We start from the raw sequence: 24,496 nt of genomic DNA, 5'->3' as shown, positions 1-24,496 counted from the left end.
GAGAGAGAGGCAGAGAGAGAGAGAGAGAGAGAGAAAGAGAGAGGTGAACATAAGGCGAGAGTATGTTATCAGATAAGGTTTTTTCAACAAAGCTGTCATGTTGCCTAAGTGATTCTACAAACAACCGGTTTGGTTTTCCAAAACCAGAGAGCCAACTTAGTTCCACAGGATTACATCATACCAAACGTCTTATCTGGAAAATGTTAAATCCTCTTTCTGTTTTATTCAGAAATTCGGTGGAAGAATTGTAGTGCAGAGGAAGAGTTAACCTATGTAAATTATATCGGTTCTCTCAATATCTCTGCAAATTATATCAGTTCTCCCTTATCCCTGCTTAATTTATTAATGCTGTTTTAAACAGCAAGCAATATTACCAAGCCTTCTCTATCCTAACTAACAAATCTCTTATCTGAATGATAACTGAAACACAACTCGGCTGGTGAAGATGTGGTTTCCCTGCCAGCCGACGTGAGGGCTGCGACAAGTAAGCCCGCATCTTCGTCTGCCACAGCACTGTCTCCCAGGCTCACTGCAGCTCCGCCCATGCCGTCTTCGCTCGCTCCACCCCCGTGTTCTGAGGCGACACCTGACGAGCTGGAGCAGCGTCTACGGTTCTATGCACGCCAGATTAAGAGCTTCAGGAAGACCAGCCTCATATATTCCTCTCCTGAGTTGATGGACAGAATCAGGCAGATGGAGAGGGATTATGAGGCTGCAGTAAGGCAGTTTTACTGCCGTCCACTTCCTTCCACGCCAGGACTCCAGGGAGCTGCTGCTGCTGCTGAGCAGCCCTCGTCAGGACCTCAGCCTGACACACCCCGGCCTCAGCCTGACACACCCCGGCCTCAGCCTGACACACCACGACCTCAGCCTGACACACCACAGCCTGACTCCAGGCCAGACCCTAAGTCAGCCTCAACCCCCTCCACACGTCGCAGGGGACGGCGTAAAAGGGACGCCCCGGCTCAGGTCATCGGGGGCCCTGGCGACGCCTCTGCTCACGCCACTGAGGGTCCAGCTGACGCCTCAGCCTCTGCTCACGCCACTGAGGGTCTCTGCGACGCCTCAGCCTCTGCTCACGCCACTGAGGGTCTCTGCGACGCCTCAGCCTCTGCTCACGCCACTGAGGGTCTCTGCGACGCCTCAGCCTCTGCTCACGCCACTGAGGGTCTCTGCGACGCCTCAGCCTCTGCTCATGCCACTGAGGGTCTCTGCGACGCCTCAGCCTCTGCTCACGCCACTGGGAGTCCTGCCGACGCCTCAGCTCCTGCTCAAGTCACTGGGGGTCCTGCCGACGCCTCAGCCTCTGCTCACGCCACTGAGGGTCTCTGCGACGCCTCAGGCTCTGCTCACGCCACTGGGGGTCCGGCCGACCCCTCAGCCTCTGCTCACGTCACTGGGGGTCCTGCCGACGCCTCAGCTCCTGCTCACGTCACTGGGGGTCCTGCCGACGCCTCAGCTCCTGCTCAAGTCACTGGGGGTCCTGCCGATGCCTCAGCTCCTGCTCACGCCACTGGGGGTCCGGCTGACACCTCAGCCTCTGCTCACGTCACTGGGGGTCCTGCCGACGCCTCAGCTCCTGCTCACGTCACTGGGGGTCCTGCCGACGCCTCAGCTCCTGCTCAAGTCACTGGGGGTCCTGCCGATGCCTCAGGCTCTGCTCACGTCACTGGGGGTCCTGCCGACGCCTCAGCTCCTGCTCAAGTCACTGGGGGTCCTGCCGATGCCTCAGTCTCTGCTCATGCCACTGAGCGTCCGGCTGACGCCTCAGCTTCTGCCTTTGAGGGTGCGCCAGGCTCCACGCCTCTGGAGTTCCACAGAGCGTCTGGGAGGTCCTCTACTCTGCTCAGTCGGCCTCCACGTCTTTGGTGCAGGCCTGGTCGCCTGCCGGAACTCTGTGTCCGCTCGGGACGACCTCCTGGTCGCCCGCCGGAACTCTGTGCCCGCTCGGGACGACCTCCTGGTCGCCCGTCAGAACTCTTTGCCCGCTCGGGAAGACCTCCTGGTCGCCCGCCGGAACTCTGTGCCCGCTGGGGACGACCTCCTGGTCGCCCGCTGGAACTCTGTGCCCGCTCGGGACGAACTCCTGGTCGCCTGCCGGAACTCTGTGCCCGCTGGGAACGACCTCCTGGTTGCCCGCCGGAACTCTGTGCCCGCTGGGGACGACCTCCTGGTCGCCCGCCAGAACTCTGTGCCCGCTGGGGACGACCTCCAGCTTAAGCTGTTGAGATTTGACAACAAAATCTGAAATATTTTAAGATGGGTTTTGCTTCCCTTCTTTTATGTGTCCTGTCTGGCAGAGTAGGACTGACAATTGTTGAAAGTCCAGCAGATTTACTTTTACAAGTGGAGCATTTCGGTCTTCGCTATAATTAAAAAGTTAAGAGGGAGAGAAGAAAATAAGAATAAAGGACAGAAAGAAGGATAAAGAGAATACAAGATAGTACCCTATAAGTTTGCTTCTACACCTACATTAGTGGCAACCACAACTTAGTATAGAGTAAATCTGCATATCTGTGTATCTGTGTACCTGAATCCAAAGACCTTTGGGTGAATGTGTGAGCATGCTTGTGTATATAAGATTTCTCCATAAGAATATTCCATTGTGAGCTTGAGCAGCCATAGACCTGCCCCCAGGAACCCCGGCTGACTGCCCTCCAGAGAAGAGCAAAGGACAGCCCCCGGGGAACCACGCAGATCCAGGAATGGAAACAAGGACTCACACACCTGTGCACCCAATCGAGGACACCAAAAACCACTAAAGCTCCGGCAGGCAAAAACAACAGCCATTGGCAGGAAGTAAGACGGGGGGGATAGGCCCCACGTTTGATGGGGTCCTAAGATGATCCAGGAGAGGGGGCAGCCCAAGACCCACACAGTCACAATCACAAGTTCCCACCCTCATGTGTACCCAAACACTCATACCACACACCATACATAAAGAGACACAAGAATGGATGCTGTACATTCACTCACACTACCCAAACACAATCTATACACCCAGGTCCAGGTACAGAGACGCATGCAGAAGGGGCAACCATTCCCCAGGTCCAGGAGGTCTTCCCTTTCATTCCAGGGTGGAGACAGACAGACCACCCCAGCCACCAGTCCAGACTAGGGCTGCCAAGCGGTGGCACCACCCAGCCAATCCAAATGTCGGAAAAAGGGCACAACACCCCCCCCATTCACCCAACCACAACCACAGCCTCAGGAAGCAGTGGAAGAAATCCACCACAGTGCACCAAAGACTGGGCACCCCACACCACAAACTCGGAGGAGCTCCAGCATGCCAGCCACAGACATCCCCACTGCACGGTACACTCCGCTGCAAATACTATACCAAGCTGATGACCGACCCCTCCACCAAAGTGACACCAAGCCTCCAATCGCTGCCCCACTGCACAGCTGACCTCTCCCACCAGAACCCACCGGCCCCTCAAAACCCGGCACCAAATGTATCACTCAAAATCCCAAAAGTCCAAATGATCCAGAGAAAACTGAAACGCCAGCCCCAGCACCAACTGAGTCCCAATGCCCAACCCAAACCCAGACGTCGACCAGTAGGCCCACTCCTCCTGGCCTCCAACCCCAGATGGCAAACGGTGAATGGGTGTGTGGAAAGACCCCAAGCCTACCTCCACCCGCTCAAATGTTGTATTAATGCGTAGAGCAGCCAGCACCAGAATAACCACCCCAAAACCTCAATGTCTACATGCCACGTAACATGGTAACCACATAACATGATTTTTTGTTTGGTTTTTGCTTCTCTAATTCAGAACCAGCCAGTGCAATTGGTCATTAAGTGAGTCATATTTTATTAAGTAAATGAACATGTTCTACCTGACACTGGAAAGAACACAAAGAATGTCAGATTAATTGATGTTCTTTAACCTTCTGAAAAGTACCCTAGAAGTAAATAATTCATTTACAGTATAAAGCTGAAATTTCAATTAAATGTAATTTCAAGGCTTTGAAAACAGTAAATAAGTATCTACAGTATCTAAGGAAGCTCAGCCAATTACATCAAGTTATTCACTTTACAGCAACACTGCAGCATGCGATGACAGCAGATAGGAATGATCTACTTTTAACAGTATAAGAGCTCCAACAGAACCTTGCTTAGTGTGAGGGGCCATTTGCCACAATCAACAGGGGTTTAAGAGGACAGAGAAGACAAAGAAACACCAAGAACTGTCATGATTTTTGGGTAGTTTGGGGTTTTTATTATTATTTCTAGATAGGTTTTGAATCATGCTTCTGCTTATTATTTTCCTTGTCATGGTTTAGTTTATGTCTTCTAGTTCATGTTTTGTAAAGTTAGGTTTTTGGATCTGATTATGCTTTAGTTTTATGATTTTCTAGTTATGTTTCTATTCGTTTGTTTCCTTGAATTTCTGCTTTGCTCCAGTTATGTTTTGTTCTCTCCGTCTGTTGTCAATTAACTTTATTTGGTCCATTTGCACTAAGCAAATCAGTCTCATTGTTTCACCTGGTTCTTGCTCCATATATACACATCAGTTCTGTTCATTGCTCAAGGAAACATTACAGGTCATGTCACCTTTTTTTCTGCCAGTTCTTGTTCATGCCAAGCCTGTTCATGCCTGTTTTTGCCTTCACTGTCTGTATATTGTTTCATTAAATCATATTACCCACCACCAATGCTTCCTGTCAGTCTGCATTCTGGGGTGTTCTGCCATACCAAGCTTGACAAGAACTGTTCTAAGAGTACTTTCTAGGGTAAAAAAAAAGTAAAACGGTTAATGGCAGCAGTATGTCAGTGGATTTCTCTAGAGGAGAAACAGTCCTAAACAGATTAACTCTGACCCAATACTTTCGGATAAAAAGTACAGTATGAACAGTTAGTCACATCGCCATCTCCTTTGGTTAATTTGTCCAGGAATTAAAATGGTTAAACATGGATACAAGATACAAGGTGAAATGTATGTATACAGTCATATGTCATAAATTGAAACGTGTTCCAATGAGGCTTATTTGTCAGATTGAAAGTACCTTTTAAAAATAATAACCTTTAAGCAGGTATTAAGCATACTTTTAATTAAGCCCACATAAAGTATCTTTGAATTGATTTTCTGTATTAAAAATGTTTTTTAGTGGTCTGATGTAATATTCTAATGTTAAATGTGTGCTCATTGGCTGTGAGCAGAAAATCATAAAAATTCACAGAAATAAAGGTTTAATAACTGCAGTCTCTGTTTAATCTACACTCACCGGCCACTTTCTTAGGTACACCTTGCTAGTACCGGGTTGGATCCCCATTTGCCTTCAGAGCTGCCTTAACCCTTCGTGGCATAGATTCAACAAGACACTGGAAACATTCCTCAGAGTGTTAGGTCCATATTGTCATGATAGCATTACACAGATGCTGCAGATTTATCAGCTGCACATCCATGATGCGAATCTCCCGTTCCACCACATCCCAAAGGTGCTCTATTGGATTGAGATCTGGCGATTGCCGAGGCCATTTGAGTACAGTGAACTCATTGTCATGTTCAAGAAACCAGTCTGAGATGATTCGTACTTTACGACATGGCGCGTTATCCTGCTGGAAGTAACCATTAGAAGATGGGTACACTGTGGTCATTAAGGGATGGACATGGTCAGCAACAATACTCAGGTAGGCTGTGGCGTTGACACGATGCCCAATTGGTACTAAGGGGCCCAAAGTGTGCCAAGAAAATATCCCCCACACCATTACACCATCACCACGAGCCTAAACGGTTAATACAAGGCAAGATGGATCCATGCTTTCATGCTGTTGACGCCAAATTCTGACCCCACCATCCGAATGTCACAGCAGAAATTGAGACTCATCAGACCAGGCAACGTTTTTCCAATCTTCTATTGTCCTATTTTGGTCGGCATGTGCAAATTGTAGCCTCAGTTTCCTGTTCTTAGCTGACAGGAGTGGCACTCGGTGTGGTCTTCTGCTGCTGTAGCCCATCCGCCTCAAGGTTTAACATGTGCGTTCAGAGATGCTCTTCTGCATGGCTTGGTTGTAACAAGTGGTTAGTTAAGTTACTGTTACCTTTCTATCAGCTCGAACCAGTCTGGCCATTCTCTTCTGACCTCTGGCATCAACAAGGCATATGTGTCCACAGAACTGCCACTCACTAGATATTTTCTCTTTTTCGGACCATTCTCTGTAAACCCTAGAGATGGTCGTGCATGAAAAGCCCAGTAGATCAGGAGTTTCTGAAATACTCAGACCAGCCCATCTGGCACCAACAACCATGCCACGTTCAAAGTCACTTATATCACCTTTCTTCCACATTCTGATGCTCGGTTTGAACTGCAGCAGATCGTCTTGACCATGTCTACATGCCTAATAAATGCATTGAGTTTCTGCCATGTGATTGGCTGATTAGAAATTTGCGTTAATGAGCAGTTGGACAGGTGTACCTAATAAAGTGGCCGGTTAGTGTATATAATGTGTTTGGTCTAGTGAATTTAGTTACTGAAATAAATAAAATTTTGGTAATATTTAGTAATTTATTTTATATGACTGTATATGGAAAAGACATGAAGTTCCCAATTCCCCAACATCCTATCCCCACCACCCATGAAAAGAAGACAGTTACACACAGACATGGCGGGCAAGACTTAGTTTATATGTTGAGAAAAACAGACAATATGGTTGAAGCCTTGTCTAAAAGGTGGAGAGTGTGTCCGGCTCAAAACGAACAATATCTTCAATATAAAAGTGTGATTATTCAGTACTTTATATGTATAAGGGTATCACATTGTAATTTGGATTTAACAGAGGGGGGGGGGCAAGAAGAATCTTTTAAGCTACTTTATGGTCACCTTTGAAGCACAATAAGTGTTGGGATCATTCATAAAATCCGAATTCTGTTTAAGTACATTAGCTCACAAATTCTTTATGTATGTAAATTGAAGAGAACACCCGAGGAGTGCTTTTGGCTTTACTAACCTGTACAATGGTTTGAGAGAGAACTTGACAGAAACCATTAAGGTCATGCTTTACTATTTGTCCTAAACTCAGTTTTATCTGTTAGTTTAAGTGGTTATGGCAGGAGCCTTCTGAATTTATTCTTACAGTATCTCACATTTTTGTAAAACTTTTATGTAAAGTTCACTGTCGCCTCAAAATAACTCAAAACATAGGTATTAAATGTCAAAACCACTGGCAAAAAATTGAGTACACCCCTCAGGAAAAATGTCCAAGTTGTGCCTGAAGTGTCAATATTCTGTGTGGCTGCCTTAGTTGTCATGGGCATGGAGTCCACTAGAGCTTCGCAGATTGATACTGGAAGCCTCTTCCACTCCTACATAATGACATCATGGAGCTGATGGATGTCAGAGACCCTGCGCTCTCCACCTTTCGTTTGAGAATGCCCCACAGATACTCAAGGGTTTAGGTCTGGAGACATGCTTGGCCAGTCTAGAAACTTTACTCAGTTTTTTCACAATGCCATCTGCAAACATCATAGTCTATAAAGATTCCTGTCTAACCCCATATGTCAACCTGTCCATTACCAAAGCAAACAAGAAGGGACTCAGAGCTGACCCTAATGGAGTCCCACTTTCACCTTGAACAGCTGTCATACATGTCTTGCGCCAATCTAACATACTTCTCTTTTACTTCAGACTTCATCATACAATGCCACAGCTCCTCTTTGGCACCTGTCATATGCTTTCTCCAGGTCTACAAAAACACAATGCAGCTGTCTATGACCTTCCCTGTACTTCTCTGTCAACATCCTCAAAGCAAATACTGCATCTGCAGTACTTTTTCTTGGCATGGAACAATACTGCTGCTCACAAATGCTCACATCTGGTCTCAGTCTAGCTTCCACTACTCTTTGCCATAACCTAATTGTGTGACTCAAACGTTATTGCTCTGTAGTTGCCACAACACTGCACATCTCTCTTTTTCTTGAAAATTGGCACTGGGATACTTTTCCTCAATTTCTCAGGCATCTTCTTGCTCTTTAAGATTTCATTGAACACCCTAGTCAAAAACTCTACTGCTCTCTACCCTAGACACTTTCATGCCTCCACGAGTATATCATTAGGACCAACTGCCTATTTATTTTTCTTGATTTTTTTCATCCTTATCTTTCCTACTTCTTGTTCCACAATGGTTGCTTCTTCTGCTCTCTGTTCTCTCTCAATTTCCTCATTCATCGACATTTCAAGGTACTCCTTCCAACTTTCTATTACACTTGTTGCAACTGTTAGTGCATTTCCATCTCAAACATTAATCACACTAACATGCTTCCCATCTCTGTTCCTCTTCCTCGCCAACCTGTATTAAATCTTTCTCTCTCTCCTTACTGTCCAACATATAACATTGTATGCCCTTCTTTTAGCCTTAGCTACCATTACATTTACTTTACGCTGCATCTGCCTTTATACCTGGTGACTCTCTTTAGTCCTCACATTGTCCTGCTTCTTTTTAGCTGATCTCTTTTTCTGTACACATTCATGTATTTCATCAAGTCTCCTCGTCAGGCGAACTTTTCTTCCCCACGGCCATTCCCGGAAGAGCTTGAAAGCTGGAATTCTGTCTGATACAAGAAGGTCAGAAGATTTATATACCAATCGAAGTCCCCGCCGACACGCCGGCACAGTTGGAAACCCATTCAGGTTTTATTTCCAAGGAGACCCCTTGTTGATTCAGTCGACTGCAACGGTTCTTCATATTTTCCCCATTTTGGAAGGGTGAGAAGTTTACCATTTTTTGTTTTTTTTTGAGTTGATCACGGACTCGTGATCCCTCCCTGTTCTTCTACAGACCTAAGACCCATCCTTAACTGGTGGAAAGAAGAAATCAACTTCAAAGTAATTTTGTTCTTTTTTTTATATATTAAATTGGTGCATTTACAGGTCTGGGCAGGATGAGGCATAGTTAGGGTGATTTAGAATCACCAGTAGTTAATCCAAGGTATCAACTTGTTGCATGCAATACTGATTGAAGTGTTTTATGCTGAGACTTTTTGATTTGCTGTGCAAGTGTGCTAAATTGCACAGCGCGGATGCGATCAGCAAGATGCGTGTGTTTTGTCCAGTTAGATGTTGGACTTTTAAAGTTTTTCTATTTAAAGCAGCTGCGGTCTGGGCCTCGTGGCCTGACCACTCCTTTGTCCCAGTTTTATTACTGGAGTTTTGCCACTGAGTTCCCACCTCAGAGTTTTATGACCCTTTGTTCAACATTTGGGGCAATCAGCTGATATTGGCTCAGCTGTCGTCTACCAGCTGATTGCTGAAAATCGAGACATCAGCACACCAGCTTCTCTTTCCAAGTTAACACAAATTGCACATTTGTTCATTAAACTGCTGGTTAGATCATCCTAGACACTCAATGCGCATATACAGTACGACCAAATGTTTGGACACACCTTCTCATTCAAAGAGTTGTCTTTATTTTCATGACTATGAATATTGTAGCTTCACACTGAAGGCATCAAAACTATAAATTAACACATGTGGAATTATATACTGAACATAAAATTTTGAAACAACTGAAAATATGTCTTATATTCTAGGTTCTTCAAAGTAGCCACCTTTTGCAGTGATTACTTGCTACACACACTCTTGGCATTCTGTTGATGAGCTTCAAGAGTTAAGAACCTAGAATGTAAGACATATTTTCAGTTGTTTCACACTTTTTTGTTCAGTATATAATTCCACATGTGTTAATTTATAGTATTGATGCCTTCAGTGTGAAGCTACAATATCCATAGTCATGAAAATAAAGACAACTCTTTGAATGAGAAGGTGTGTCCAAACATTTGGTCTGTACTGTATTTTCTTTTATTATTATTGTTAGGTAGTCATTTTTATTCCCTTTGTGTAGAATAGTGCTTAGTAGTTAGGTAAAGGTTTTTGGACCAGAGTAGTAATTATATCAGGGTCATATGGTTTCAATAAATTTTCATACATATATACAAGAGAAGCATTTGTGTTTATTTTGTGCAAGAGTGATTTATCTGTCAAAATAAGGTCAAGGTTCCCCCACCTTCGGTGAAGTGGTTGATTGAACAATGACATTTAGCGTGGTTTTGATGAATAATTATCAATTATTAATGATAATTAACTAATTGTAATTATTAATGGCTTTGAGCCCATAATCACAACACCAGATGATATCTCTCAAGCCTGTCTCAATTCCTCTCTAAAAGCCACACAAATGTCTCCCTTTTTCATCTTCCACCACTATCAGAGTCATTCTACACACCACCATCCTGTGCTGTCTGCAAGGTAGTGATAGGTGAGAATGTTGGCAGTCACTGAGTTCCCTCAGATTACATCATCTACACAAGATGTAATCCACCTGTGTGCTCCTATGTCCACTTTTGTAAGTTACCCTCTGTTCCTGGCTTTTCTGGGAAAAAGAATTAACTAGAGCTACTTTGTAAAGTCTACCACCATCTGTCTGTCTGCATCCCTGTTCTGGATACCAAACCTGTCCATCACTTCCTCATCACTTATGTTCTCTGCCCCAACATGTCCATTGAGATCTGCACCAGTCACCACTCTCTCACCTCTTGGGATATTCTACATCACTTCATTCAATTTAATCCAGAAATTCACCTTCCTCTTGAACTCACATCCTAACTGTAAGGCTACTACTACTACTACTGACAACATTGAACATCACACCATCAATTTCGAACTTCAGACTCATCACCCAGTCTGACACCATTTCACCTGCAGAACATTCCTGACAAACTTGTCTATCAAGATAACTCCTACACCTATTCTGTTCCCATCCAAACAATGGTTGAACAACTCGAGCCTTGCTCCTAAGCTTATAGCCTTGCTATCTTTCCACCTGGGATCCTGAACACACAGTATGTCCACCTTCCTCTTCTACATCATGTCAGCCAGCTCTCTAGTTTTCCTGTCATAGTACTACCATTCAAAGTCCATACTCTCAGTCCTAGACTTTTCCCTTTGCTCTTTGCTCTGTGTATGTAAATGTCTTCATCCTCTTTCTCTTCTTTGCTGATCAACAGTAGTTCAATATCCACCAGTACACTAGTACCATCACCAATGGTAGTTGTTGTTAACCTGGGCCTCGACCAATCTGGCGTGGAGAGAATGTTTTTGACTGGCTGGTAGATTTGGCAAAATCTTTTCACAGATGCCCTTCCTGATGCAACCCTCTTGATTTACATCATCCAAGCTTGCGATGGGCACGAATAGGACACAGGACCATGCTCCCCCTTTGAGGCTGCCTGTTTTGAGTACATCTTTATGGAGAGCAAGAGTTTTTTGCTTTTTTGTCGGATCCTCAATGAGCCATGAGGTGCCATGTTGAACTTCCAGTGACAAGAATGAGAGTGTGAGAGCGATAACACCAAACCTGAATGGCCGGGTCCCCATTCACACCTGAAACCTTGTAAGACTAACAAGTCACATGACACTGTGGAGGGAAAAGGGGTATTTGGGCAAAATGTGGACATTTTTACTAAGGGCTGTACTCACTTTTGTTGCCAGTGGTGTAAACATTCATGGTTGTGTGTCGAGTTATTTTGAGGGGACAGCAAATTTACACTGTTATACAAGTTTTACACTGACTTTACCTTGACTTTACATTGTATCGGTCTAGCTTCAGTGTCATCATTGTTTTCCCATGAAAATATACATACAAATATTTTTTTGTATATATTTGTACTGTATGTTTGAAGTGAAGTCAAGTCATTCCAATCATGTTTAAAGCCAGGGGAGAGGCATACATTAGCAATATCTGGTCCCCACGAAGCTTGCCAAGATTGTCTGTGCACAACCACTAAATCATCTACACACAAACACATGCAGACACAGGATAGTCAGCCAGCTTACATTGGGGCAAAATGTTGCAAATCGTTCGTTCGTTTGTTGTCTTCCACTTCATCCAGGACCAGGACATAGGGGCAGCAAACAGGAGGCATCCAATATACGTGCTCAAGCCACCTCAAGTGACGCCTCTCGATGTGGAGGAGCAGAGGCTCTACACTAAGCTCCTTCCGGATGGCTGAGCTCCTCACCCTATCTCTAAGTGGGTGCCCGGCCACCCTGCGAAGTAAGCTCAAAACAGCCCCTTGTGTCCTGGAACTTGTTATTTCGGCCATGAGACAATGTTCATGCCTATAGGTGAGGGTAGGAATGTAGACCGACCGGTAAATCGAGAGCTTCGCTTTCAGCTCAGCTCTCTCTTCACCACAATGGACCGGGACAGCGTCCCCATTACTGCAGCAGCCACACCGATCCGTCTACTGATATACAGCCCCAATCTCCCCTCACTCGTGAACAAGACCCCAGGATACTTGAACTCCTCCACTTAAGCCAGGAACTCCCCTCCAACCTGAAGAGGGCAGGCCACCCTTTTCCAGTAGAGAACCATGGCCTCAGACTTGGAGCTCCTCATCCCATCCGCTTTACAATTGATTGCGAACTGCCCCAGTGCATGCTCTAGGTCTTGACTAGAGGGGGCCAGCAGGACCACGTCATCTGCAAAAGAAGAGCTTGGCTGTGCCTAGAAATCCTGTCCCTGAAAGTTATGAACTGGACAGGAGACAAAGGGCAACCCTGCAACAGATCCAACTTAGTGCTGGCAATGTGGACCAAACACCTGCTCCACTTGTACAGAGACAGAATGGCCCCTAATAAAAGGCCCACAACTCCGTACTCCAGGAGCTCTTCCCACAGGACACCACAAGGGACACGGTCGAATGCCTTCTCCAGGTCCACAAACACATGTGGATCATTTGGGTACACCTCTACAGGGTGTACCCTTGAACACCCTGTAGAGGGTGTAGAGCTCGTCTAGTGTTCCACAAACACCAGACTGCTCCTCCCGAAGCCGAGGTTTGACTATCGGTCAGACTCTTCTCTCCCCTGGCAAAGGCCTTACCAGGGAGGCTGAGGAGTGTGATCCCCCTGCAGTTAGAACACCCTCCGGTCCCCCTTCTTGTGAAAGGGGACCACCACCCCAGTCTGCCAATCCAGAAGCACTGTCCCCGACTGCCACGCAATGTTGAAGAGGCATGTCAGCCATAAAGTACTCAGGGTCGATCCCATCCACCCCACAAAGCCTTGCTACCAAGAAGCTTTTAAACCATCTCGATGACTTAAGCCTGTGTGACGAAAGAGTCCAACTCCAAGTCCCTGGTCTCTGCTTCCACCAGTGAAGGCGTGACAGCAAGATTAGGGAGATCCTGGAAGTACTTCTTCCACTGCCCCATAATGTCCCCAACCCCACTGTAAACAGTGTTGGTGAAGCACTGCTTCCTTCTCCTGAGGCGCAGGACGCTTTGCCAGCCACTTTGAGGCTGACCGGCAGTTCTTCTCCATGTCCTCAAAAACTTCTCCCAGGCCCGAGTTTTTGCCTCTGCCACAGCCTGGGCCGTGGCACACTTTGCCTCACAGTACCCATCAGGCTCCGCAGTAGTGCCACAAGACAACTACAGCAAATAGGACTCCTTCTTCAGCTTGACAGCATTCCTTACTGCTGGTTTCCCCCACCAAGTTTGGGGATTGCCACCGCGACATGCACCGCAAGCCTTTTTTTGTTTTTTTAACCATGTCCTGTCCGACAGAGTAGCACTCAGAATTGTTGTCTGAGTGCCAAGAAGAAGCCCAACAGATTTACTTTCACAAGTGGAGCATTACAGCTAAAACTTTAATGCTCTGCTTGACATTTATAAAATAAACTTTATTAAAAACTGCTTTGGAATTATTTCGATTGTTATGGACACAGAGACGGAAACGAAAAGGAAAAAAAAAAAGAAACCAAAGAGATAGAGGTGAGGCAAAAAGGAAAAAAGGGAGAGAAGAGAATTGCGGAGAGAAAGAAGGATGAAGAGATTACAAGATAACACCCTAGAAGATTGCGTCTACATCCACTGAAACATATATAATAACAGCATTGTTACCAGAAAGTATACGGTTCCAATGAATGCAAGATGTATTTAGTGGTAACTGAGCTCAATATAGAACATTTGTGTATCAGATAACGCCTGAATCTAAACATCTGTGGATATGTTTACAAGGTTTCTCCATAAAAATATACAATAGCGAGTGTGAGGAGCCAAAGACCTGCCCCCTTTGGACGTCAGACAGACACAGTAGAGATGCAAGCCACAGACATCCGAAGGCCTCCCAGAGCACTGGAACCCCAAGAGAACCACCGCCGGGACTACCGCAACCTCCCCAGAGAATAGCAGGGGAGAGTGCCAGGGGAACCACCCAGCAGCTACAGTGCAGAAGCCCCAGGGAGCTGCAGCGACGAGCCCAGAGGCCCTGCCGGCAGCCGTCTACGCTGAAGCAGATCCATCCATGGACACAGAGACAAGAGACATGAGACCCCAGGACACATCACTCCTCAACCAGGGCCCAGGCCACGGCAAGCAGCCATAAAGAATAAACCGGCACACAACAAAGCACCCAGCCCCGGATACAGAGAACCACAAGTACACCAGCGGGCAGAGACACCAGCCACCTGGAGGGAGTGTTGCAGGAAGGAAATTGGCAAGAAATGTAATGTTTAAACTGATAAACTCTTTTTTTTTTGTGTGTGCAAATATTCACTTATTTTGAATTTGATGCAACATGTTCCATAAAACCTGGGACAGGGGCAACAAAAGACTAGGAAAGTTGAGGAATGCTCAAGCGAACACCTGTTTGGATTATTCCACAGGTGAACAGAATAATGGAAACAGGTGAGTGTCATGAATCGGTATAACAGGAGCATCCCCGAAGACCTCAGTCATTCATAAGCAAGGATTTGGCGAAAGTCCCCATTTTGTGAGCAAACAGTCCAACAGTTTAAGGAAAACATTTATCAATGGACAATTGCAAGGGTGGCTTGCTCACTTCAGGTTGGAGGGAAGTTCCTGCCTCAAGTGGAGGAGTTCAAGTATCTTGGGGTCTTGTTCACTAGTGAGGGGAGAATGGAGCGGGAGATCGACAGACGGATCGGTACGGCAGCCACAGTAATGTTGACGCTGTGCTGGTCCATTGTGGTGAAGAGAGAGCTGAGCCGAAAAGCGATTTTCCGTCTACGTTCCTACTCTCACCTATGGCCATGAACTCTAAGTTATGACCGAAAGAATGAGATCCTTGATACAAGCGGCCGAAATGACCTTCCTCCATAGGGTGGCCGGACACACCCTTAGAGATACGGGAGGATCTTGGCCATCCGGGAGGAGCTTGGAGTACAGCTGCTGCTCCTTCACATCGACAGGAGCCAGTTGAGGTGGCTTGGGCATCTATACCAGCCTCCTGGATGCCTACCTCGGGAGGTGTTCCAGGCACGTCCCACTGGGAGGAGGCCCAGGGGACGGCCCAGGACAGGCTGGAGGGACTATGTCTCTTGGGTGGCCCGGGCTTGGGCTCTCCCTGGAGGAGCTGGAGGAGGTGTCTGCGGAGAGGGACGTCTGAGTGTCTTTACTGAGTCTGCTGCCCCTGCAACCCGATCCCGGATAAAGCGGAAGATCACGAGTACGAGTACAATTGCAAGAATTTCATCATATGTAGTCCATAATATCATCAAAAGATTCAGAGAATCTGGAGAAATCTCTGCATGTAAGCAGCAATGTGGAAAACCAACATTGAATCCCTGTGACTTTCCATCCCTTAGAAGGCACTGGAAACATCACAGGCTCGAGAACGCTTCAGAAAACCATTGTCAGTTAACACAGTTCGTCGCCACATCTGCAAGTACAAGTTAAAACTCTACCTTGCAAAGCAAAAGCCGTATATCAACAACACCCAGAAACGCTGCTGGCCTCTCTGGGCCCAAGCTCATCTGAGATGGACTGATGCAAAGTGAATAAGTGTGCTGTGGTCTGACAAGTCCTCATTTCAAATTTCCAAACAGGAAAAGGACTATCTGGATTGTTATCAGCACAAAGTTTAAAAGCCAGCATCTGTGATGGTATGGGGGTCTGTTAGTGCCGATGGGTAACTTGCTTAATGCTGAAAGTACATACAGGTTTTGGAGCAACAGATGCTGCCATCTAAGCAACATCTTTTTTAGTGACATCACTGCTTATTTCAAAGTGGTGTAACCGTTCCACTGCGGTTACTCAGGTCCTTTTATTCCAGGTAAAGAGATTCCATTTAAACTATAAATGACACACTATAACTCCGTAATTAAATTTCTAATATTTTATGTGAAAAAGCAGAAAAATAGTACAACACTTCGGTACCAGGGCCCAATACTACTCCTCTCGTTGATGAAGAAGGTGTGACCCCGAAAAAGAATGCATATCTTATATACTTGGCTCTGCCTTGTGTCTGAAGGCAGAGCACTTTCCTTTTCTGTTATAAGTAAATTTATTTGTTGGCCTTGAGCGGCCTTAACTGAATAGAACATTGGTCAGTGGGTGTAAAGAAGCCTAATCTTGTGTGCGTGTAGCAGTTAAACTTCTAATAAGGCATTTAATAAGCAGATTACATATTTTCCATGTAAGGAGAAAACTCTTAACAGTGGCTTCGTAGTAAATTAGTATGGATACTAGACTGGCCTGCTTGCAGTCCAGACCTCTCTCCCATTAAAAATTTGTGGCACTTTATGAAGCATTAAATATGACAACAGAGATCCTGGACTGTTGAGTAACTGAAGTTGCACATTTAGAACGGAAAAGAATTCCATCTATAAAGCTTCAACAATTAGTGTCATCAGTTCCCAAATGTGTTGTTAAAAGGAAAGGTGGTAGGGTTAACCCTAACCCTGGTAAACAGGCCCCTGTCCCAGCTTTTTTGGAACATGTTGCAAGCAACTTGTTTAAAATGAAGGAATATTTGCAAAAAAACTAAGTTTTGCAGGCACTAGTAGCCTTTTTTTCCTCAGTAAATCGACTGGAAAGGGCAAAGATATGCTGCAAATGTGCCTGGACCGGAAGTCAAACCAACTCACTGGCTGTTTTGAGGACTGAAGCCTCTTTACATGGTTTGTGCATTTTTACCCCTGCACCACCGCCACAACTACGTTTTGCAGTTTGAATATATTGTCTTTATAGTGTATTCAATTGAATATAGGTTGCAAATTATTGAATTCAGTTTTTATTTATGTTTTACACAATATCCCAACTCTTTGGAATTGGGGTTGTACATATTAATAGGCTAAAAAAATGGGTGGGATTGTATGGAGGCATATTACTTCCTAAATCCAGCGAGCAATAAAGAGATACATATTAAGAGAATGTCTCTTCTCGCGTGCGAGTGAGGAGATGTTGCTTTTTGGCAGAGGGTATCATATCGCTACACATGATTGGTTAAGTCCCTGTTTTCTGGGATTTGCCGTCAGAAGAGGAAGAAGAGTGGTGCGTTCCATTTGTACTCAGAAGTCAGAATTTTCGTACTACTTTTCAGTGTTTATAAGGCAAGATGTTTCAACGCTGTTTATATGCACGAAATACCACGTAGAACATTGTTATTGTCATTGTTGTAAGACTGCTGTTACTGGTTTAATACGAACAAAAACAAGGAGAAAACTGGAACACTACAACTCGGAGATGACGTAAACCCCAACTTCCCAGTTCTGAGGTTAATGGAACGCAGCACAAGCAGTGGTAATGGGAAACCCAGGACAGCTTCACGGCAGACCATCAGGATGTAAGTTACATATGTATTACACTGCATAATTATCTGTGCATACTGGGTGTAACACAGCTTATCATTTCCATAGCTCGACATTCAATCAAAAATATTCTAGTTACCTACCTTACATTGCTGCTACCGTCTGCCGGCAGCAGGTAGTTATAAACATGACGTAAGCTAACGTTAACTGACTAGCATGTCTTTCTTTTTTGTTTGCTTATGTCTATATAACAGGCATAGTTACAAAACGCTGCCAGGCGGGTGGTTGCCTTGTTATTGAGTGCCCTGGCTATTGAACATGAACCATCTTCACAACACCGTAAGTGCGCTGGATTCGTGTATGGTTCGTTCTTTGGTTTTCCTGTTTCAACCCAAAATGGCAAAAAGAAAATAACCGTGTTATTTGGTTTTTCCGTTTTTAAAACCTAAATGTAAAATTGTAATATCAAACTAATAAAAGTCTGCTATCCACTAACCTAATCCCGCAGGAATCTTACCTAAACATAAGGAATTTTGTGGAAACACTTTAAATTTATGTAGGGTGCCCATGGTGTAATACAGAATTTCGCAAGTTCTGTAATAAATGCAGGGTTCGAGTGTAGTCATTGCCAGTATCTTGTTCCAGCAAAAGGTCCTAAATGGTGAAATAACAAAATACCAAACATGTCTTTCTGTTAACCATTAAAATTAGAAAAACACAGCCTTTTTTTGGATTTGTCGTTTTTATAATTTAATTATAAAACAGGAAAACAATCTCCTGGTTTTTCTTTTTTTATCGTTTTGTTTTAAAACTGGTAAACCAAAGAACGGCCCATACACGGATTGCACTATAAACATTGTGTAAGATTATTTGGCAGTAACAGTAAAATAAAACAGTAACCGCAAGAAGTTTGATTAATGTTTTTTATTTTTTCATTTTGAAACACTCATACTTTTTTGGTACTGCTTCTACAGCAAATAATACACAATATTGCCAGGTTTGGATCTGTTATATGCAAAAAATGTGTTCTAATGATCATTGTGATGGAAAGACATTATGATTCAGAGCTGGATGGTCATTGTGAAAGCTCTGCAATTAACTTCAACAAAGGTCTTGTTGAACTGGAACTTGAGATGTTTAAGAATTAATATTATAAAAGCACTTCTTAAATACTTAAATATATAGTTTCCTTAACATCTCACTATTTAAATGTGGAAAAGACTTCAGGATGGACCTGGGAAACAGCAGATGAGTTTCAGAGACATGGAAAAACACAAGAGGACTGTCATTTTCCTAGTGGACAGACCCATCACCTCTGCGGAGAGAGAAGAATTAGGCTCCAAATTGAATTGGACCATCATTGTGCAGTGTGCCCTGGTGCCAAAGTCACATGCATAATTTCTCTGTTTTCAAGATTAGAAAACTCAGGTGGTCAAAGTGAGAAATAAAAAATGAAATCTCCACGATTTCAGTTTTTTCTTCTAAAATTGTTAATAGCAAACCATAAAAAAAGCCTTTTTCTGACATATTTGAGGTACTTGGGCTGTAATGAAATTACAGTGCCTTGCGAAAGTACTCGGCCCCCTTTGAACTGGTCAACCTCTTCCCACATTTCAGGCTTCAAACATAAAGATATAAAATTCAAATTTTTTGTGAAGAATCAACAACAAGGGGGACACAATCGTGAAGTGGAATGACATTTATTGGATATGTCAAACGTTTTAACAAATAAATAACTGAAAAGTGGGGCGTGCAATATTATTCGGCCCCTTTACTTTCAGTGCCGCAAACGCACTCCCGAAGTTCAGTGAGTATCTCTGAATGAATCTAATGTTGTCCCAAATGACTGATGATGATAAATACAATCCACCTGTGTGTAATCAAGTCTCTGTATAAATGCACCTGCTCCGTGATAGTGTCAGGGTTCTGTTCAAAGCGCAGAGAGCATCATGAAGACCAAGGAACACACCAGGCAGGTCCGAGATACTGTTGTGGAGAAGTTTAAAGCCGGATTTGGATACAAAAAGATTACCCAAGCTTTAAAATTCCAAGGAGCACTGTGCAAGCAATCATATTGAAATGGAAGGAGTATCAGACCACTGCAAATCTACCAAGACCCGGCTGTCCCTCTAAACTCTCATCTTGAACAAGGAGAAGACTGATCAAAGATGCAGCCAAGAGGCCCATGATCACTCTGGATGAACTGCAGAGATCTACAGCTGAGGTGGAAGAGTCTGTCCATAGGACAACAATCAGTTGTACACTACAAAAATCTGGCCTTTATGGAAGAGTGGCAAGAAGAAAGCCCTCAAAGATATCCATAAAAAGCCCTGCTTAAAGTTTGCCACAAGCCACCTGGGAGACACACCAAACATGTGGAAGAAGGTGCTCTGGTCAGATGAAACCAAAATCGAACTGTTTGGCCACAATGCAAAACGATATGTTTGGCGTAAAAACAACACAGCTCATCATCCTGAACACACCATCCCCACTGTGAAACATGGTGGTGGCAGCATCATGGTTTGGGCCTGCTTTTCATCAGGAGGGACAGGGAAGATGGTCAAAATTGATGGGAAGATGGATGGGGCTAAATTCAGGATAATTCTGGAAGAAAACCTGTTGGAGTCTGCAAAAGACCTGAGACTGGGACGGAGATTTATCTTCCAACATGACAATGAATTAAAACATAAAGCCAAATCTACAATGGAATGGTTCACAAATAAATGTATCCAGGTGTTGGAATGGCCAAGTCAAAGTCCAGACCTGAATCCAATCGAGAATCTGTGGAAAGAGCTGAAGACTGCTGTTCACGAACGCTCTCCATCCAACCTCACTGAGCTCAAGCTGTTTTGCAAGGAAGAATGGGCAAGAATTTCAGTCTCTCGATGTGCAAAACTGATAGAGACATACCCGAAGCAACTTGCAGCTGTAATTGCAGCAAAGGGTGGCACTACAAAGTATTAACGCAAGGGGGCCGAATAATTTTGCACGCCCCACTTTTCAGTTTTTTATTTGTTAAAAAAGTTTGACACATCCATAAAATTTTATTCCACTTCACGATTGTGTCCCACTTGTTGTTGATTCTTCACAAAAAATTTGAATTTTATATCTTTATGTTTGAAGCCTGAAATGTGGCAAGAGGTTGAAAAGTTCAAGGGGGCCGAATACTTTCACAAGGCACTGTATATCCATATATTCCACTGCATATTAAAATAATCATGTATACACAATGTATCTTCCTATATTTTAAATGTTTGTGACTGAAGGATAAAGTGTTCCTTAATGGTTTGAGAAAATTCTTACTCTTACTTAAAATTAATTGGCACTCGGATAAAGGCGTTCCCCAAGCTCTTATAAAGTTGGCTTTGTAGAGATACATTGCTCTCAAAGGACAGTGACACTACAAACATGATCTTTATTATGATGCAGTGATGTTGATTAAATTACCCGACAGTATGAGCTCAAACATCTACAGCAGTAAAATTCCACATACACACTAATGCAGCAGTCTTATAAGTATAAAACCATGAGATATAATGGTTTCATAATGACTAGGAATATTTTCCTGTGCAATAAGTATTTTTATTATTTAATGCTCAATATTTACATTCTTGTGTTTTAATTTTACAGTGTGGTTTTAGTACTTTACCGAAGTAAATTAGCTGAATACTTCTGCGACTGATTATAGCTTATCACTAATGGAAATCAAAACCTTATAATAAACAATACAGAAATAACGACCGGAGAAGAGCTTTGTATCTCTGCCCGGTTCAGTACTTCATGCTTCTCTCTGCTGACAAATGTCATGGAAATGCTGGTTTCCTTTTCCACCAGGGACTGGGACCTAAACCCTGGTATTGTCTGCCGACAGACAGCTGCTGCAATGTTAGGTGAGTTACTAGAATATTTTTAATTGAATGAGCTAAGAAAATGATAGGCTGTGTTACACCCAATATGCACAGATAATTATGCAGTGTAAGAAATACAGGTTCTTCTCAAAAAATTAGCATATTGTGATAAATTTCATTATTTTCTATAATGTAATGATGAAAATTTAACATTCATATATTTTAGATTCATTGCACACTAACTGAAATATTTCAGGTCTTTTATTGTCTTAATACGGATGATTTTGGCATACAGCTCATGAAAACCCAAAATTCCTATCTCACAAAATTAGCATATTTCATCCGACCAATTAAAAAAAAGTGTTTTTAATACAAAAAACGTCAACCTTCAAATAATCATGTACAGTTATGCACTCAATACTTGGTCGGGAATCCTTTTGCAGAAATGACTGCTTCAATGCGGCGTGGCATGGAGGCAATCAGCCTGTGGCACTGCTGAGGTCTTATGGAGGCCCAGGATGCTTCGATAGCGGCCTTTAGCTCATCCAGAGTGTTGGGTCTTGAGTCTCTCAACGTTCTCTTCGCAATATCGCACAGATTCTCTATGGGGTTCAGGTCAGGAGAGTTGGCAGGCCAATTGAGCACAGTGATACCATGGTCAGTAAACCATTTACCAGTGGTTTTGGCACTGTGAGCAGGTGCCAGGTCGTGCTGAAAAGTGAAATCTTCATCTCCATAAAGCTTTTCAGCAGATGGAAGCATGAAGTGCTCCAAAATCTCCTGATAGCTAGCTGCATTGACCCTGCCCTTGATAAAACACAGTGGACCAACACCAGCAGCTGGCACAGCACCCCAGACCATCACTGACTGTGGGTACTTGACACCGGACTTCTGGCATTTTGGCATTTCCTTCTCCCCAGTCTTCCTCCAGACTCTGGCACCTTGATTTCCGAATGACATGCAGAATTTGCTTTCATCCGAAAAAAGTACTTTGGACCACTGAGCAACAGTCCAGTGCTGCTTCTCTGTAGCCCAGGTCTGGGGAATGCGGCACCTGTAGCCCATTTCCTGCACACGCCTGTGCACGGTGGCTCTGGATGTTTCTACTCCAGACTCAGTCCACTGGTTCCGCAGGTCCCCCAAGGTCTGGAATCAGCCCTTCTCCACAATCTTCCTCAGGGTCCGGTCACCTCTTCTCGTTGTGCAGCGTTTTCTGCCACACATTTTCCTTCCCACAGACTTCCCACTGAGGTGCCTTGATACAGCACTCTGGGAACAGCCTATTTGTTCAGAAATTTCTTTCTGTGTCTTACCCTCTTGCTTGAGGGTGTCAATAGTGGCCTTCTGGACAGCAGTCAGGTCGGCAGTCTTACCCATGATTGGGGTTTGGAGTGATGAACCAGGCTGAGAGTTTTAAAGGCCTCAGGAATCTTTTGCAGGTGTTTAGAGTTAACTCGTTGATTCAGATGATTAGGTTCATAGCTCGTTTAGAGACCCTTTTAATGATATGCTAATTTTGTGAGATAGGAATTTTGGGTTTTCATGAGCTGTATGCCAAAATCATCCGTATTAAGACAATAAAAGACCTGAAATATTTCAGTTAGTGTGCAATGAATCTAAAATATATGAATGTTAAATTTTCATCATGACATTATGGAAAATAATGAACTTTATCACAATATGCTAATTTTTTTAGAAGGACCTGTATGTAACTTACCTATTAATGGTGTGTCATGAAGCTATCCTGGCTAACCCACTACTACTGCTTGTGCTGTGTTCCTTTTACCTCAGAACTAGGAAGTCAGTGTTTACGTCATCTCGGAGCTGTGGCATTCAACTGTAACAGCAGTCTTAGAATAATGACAATAACACTGTTCTACACGGTATTTCGTGTATATAAACAGCGTTGAATCATCTTGTCTAATAAAAACTGAAAAGAAGAACAACAATTCTGACTTCTGAGTACAAATGGAACACACCATTGTTCTCCCTTTTCTGACAGCCATGTGTACTGATATGATGCTGACTGGATCCACCCACCCACTGCCAAAAAGCAGATTTCCTCACGCACATGCACTTTTCAGCATCAAGGCACTCAAAGCATTGTACATGAGGAAAAACATTACATTGATACATAAAATCACACACAGAAAAATAAATGAAATGACATTAATAATCCTTGGGAGTTTACTGGTAAGAGCTGGTTTTAATCCAATCTTTCTAATAAAGGTAATTAGATCATTAAGTCCTCTGTGGTAAGGAATTCATCCTGTGCTATAAGAAAAGTGATAATATTAATCCTTGAGGTCACTGGTATGAGGCAGTTGTGGTCCCATCATTTAAATAGTAACAGTCATGGGCACTCACTGAAGTCTAAGTAGAGAAGCTGGGTCACTGGTATCAAACAGTTTTAGTCCTAACTTTAAAATATTAATAATGTTTGGCTTTCACTGGTAAGAAATAGTTGTAATACAATCCTGCTTTAGCTTAATGCAGATAAGGCAAATTTGGCATGTTTGGGACCTAAGCAAGGTCTTTAGAGATCAGCATCAACTACATTTAATGGGGCTAAAGAGCACTGAGCATGCAAAAAAAACTTGATTTTGTTTTGGTAACGGGTCCAAATTTTAAACATCATATGAAGTCTGTTACTAAATTAGCTTACTATTATCTGTAAAGCAAAGCCTGAATAAATGGTTTAATGTCAAATGATTATACTGAATCACTTTTATATTAGTAAATGGTGAATGGCCTGCACTTTACATGGTATAGCACTTTATCATGTCCCCAGAGATCTCAACACTCTTTACACTACAATCAGTCATTCACACACTGACAGTGGTAGACTACATTGTAGCTGCAGCTGCCCCGGGGCACACTGACAGAAGTGAGGCTGTCATACACAGGAGCCACCAAGCCCTCTGATAATGACTGAGACAGACAGAGCAGGGGTTCGAACTGGCAACCTGCCGATCCCAGGAAGAACCTCTACCACTGTCATCATGTAGATTACATTTCTGAAATGTTGACTCTGCTTGTCTGTCAGGCACCTGCCGCATTCACACCAGGAAAGTCCTTTGGTCCGCTTGTTTGG

At 43.8% G+C, this 24,496-nt stretch overlaps 1 protein-coding gene across 1 annotated transcript in view; it reads left to right on the top strand.

Annotated features, from left to right (window-relative positions):
- Positions 1-24,496, top strand: part of LOC124864025 (potassium voltage-gated channel subfamily C member 1-like) — a 225,435-nt gene that overhangs the window by 54,243 nt on the left and 146,696 nt on the right. The window lies entirely within an intron of this gene.

Source organism: Girardinichthys multiradiatus, chromosome Y, assembly GCF_021462225.1.
Source record: "Girardinichthys multiradiatus isolate DD_20200921_A chromosome Y, DD_fGirMul_XY1, whole genome shotgun sequence".
Lineage (NCBI taxonomy): Eukaryota > Metazoa > Chordata > Actinopteri > Cyprinodontiformes > Goodeidae > Girardinichthys > Girardinichthys multiradiatus.
Note: the sequence above shows the minus strand (reverse complement) of the source record. Positions and strands in the feature narration are given on the sequence as shown.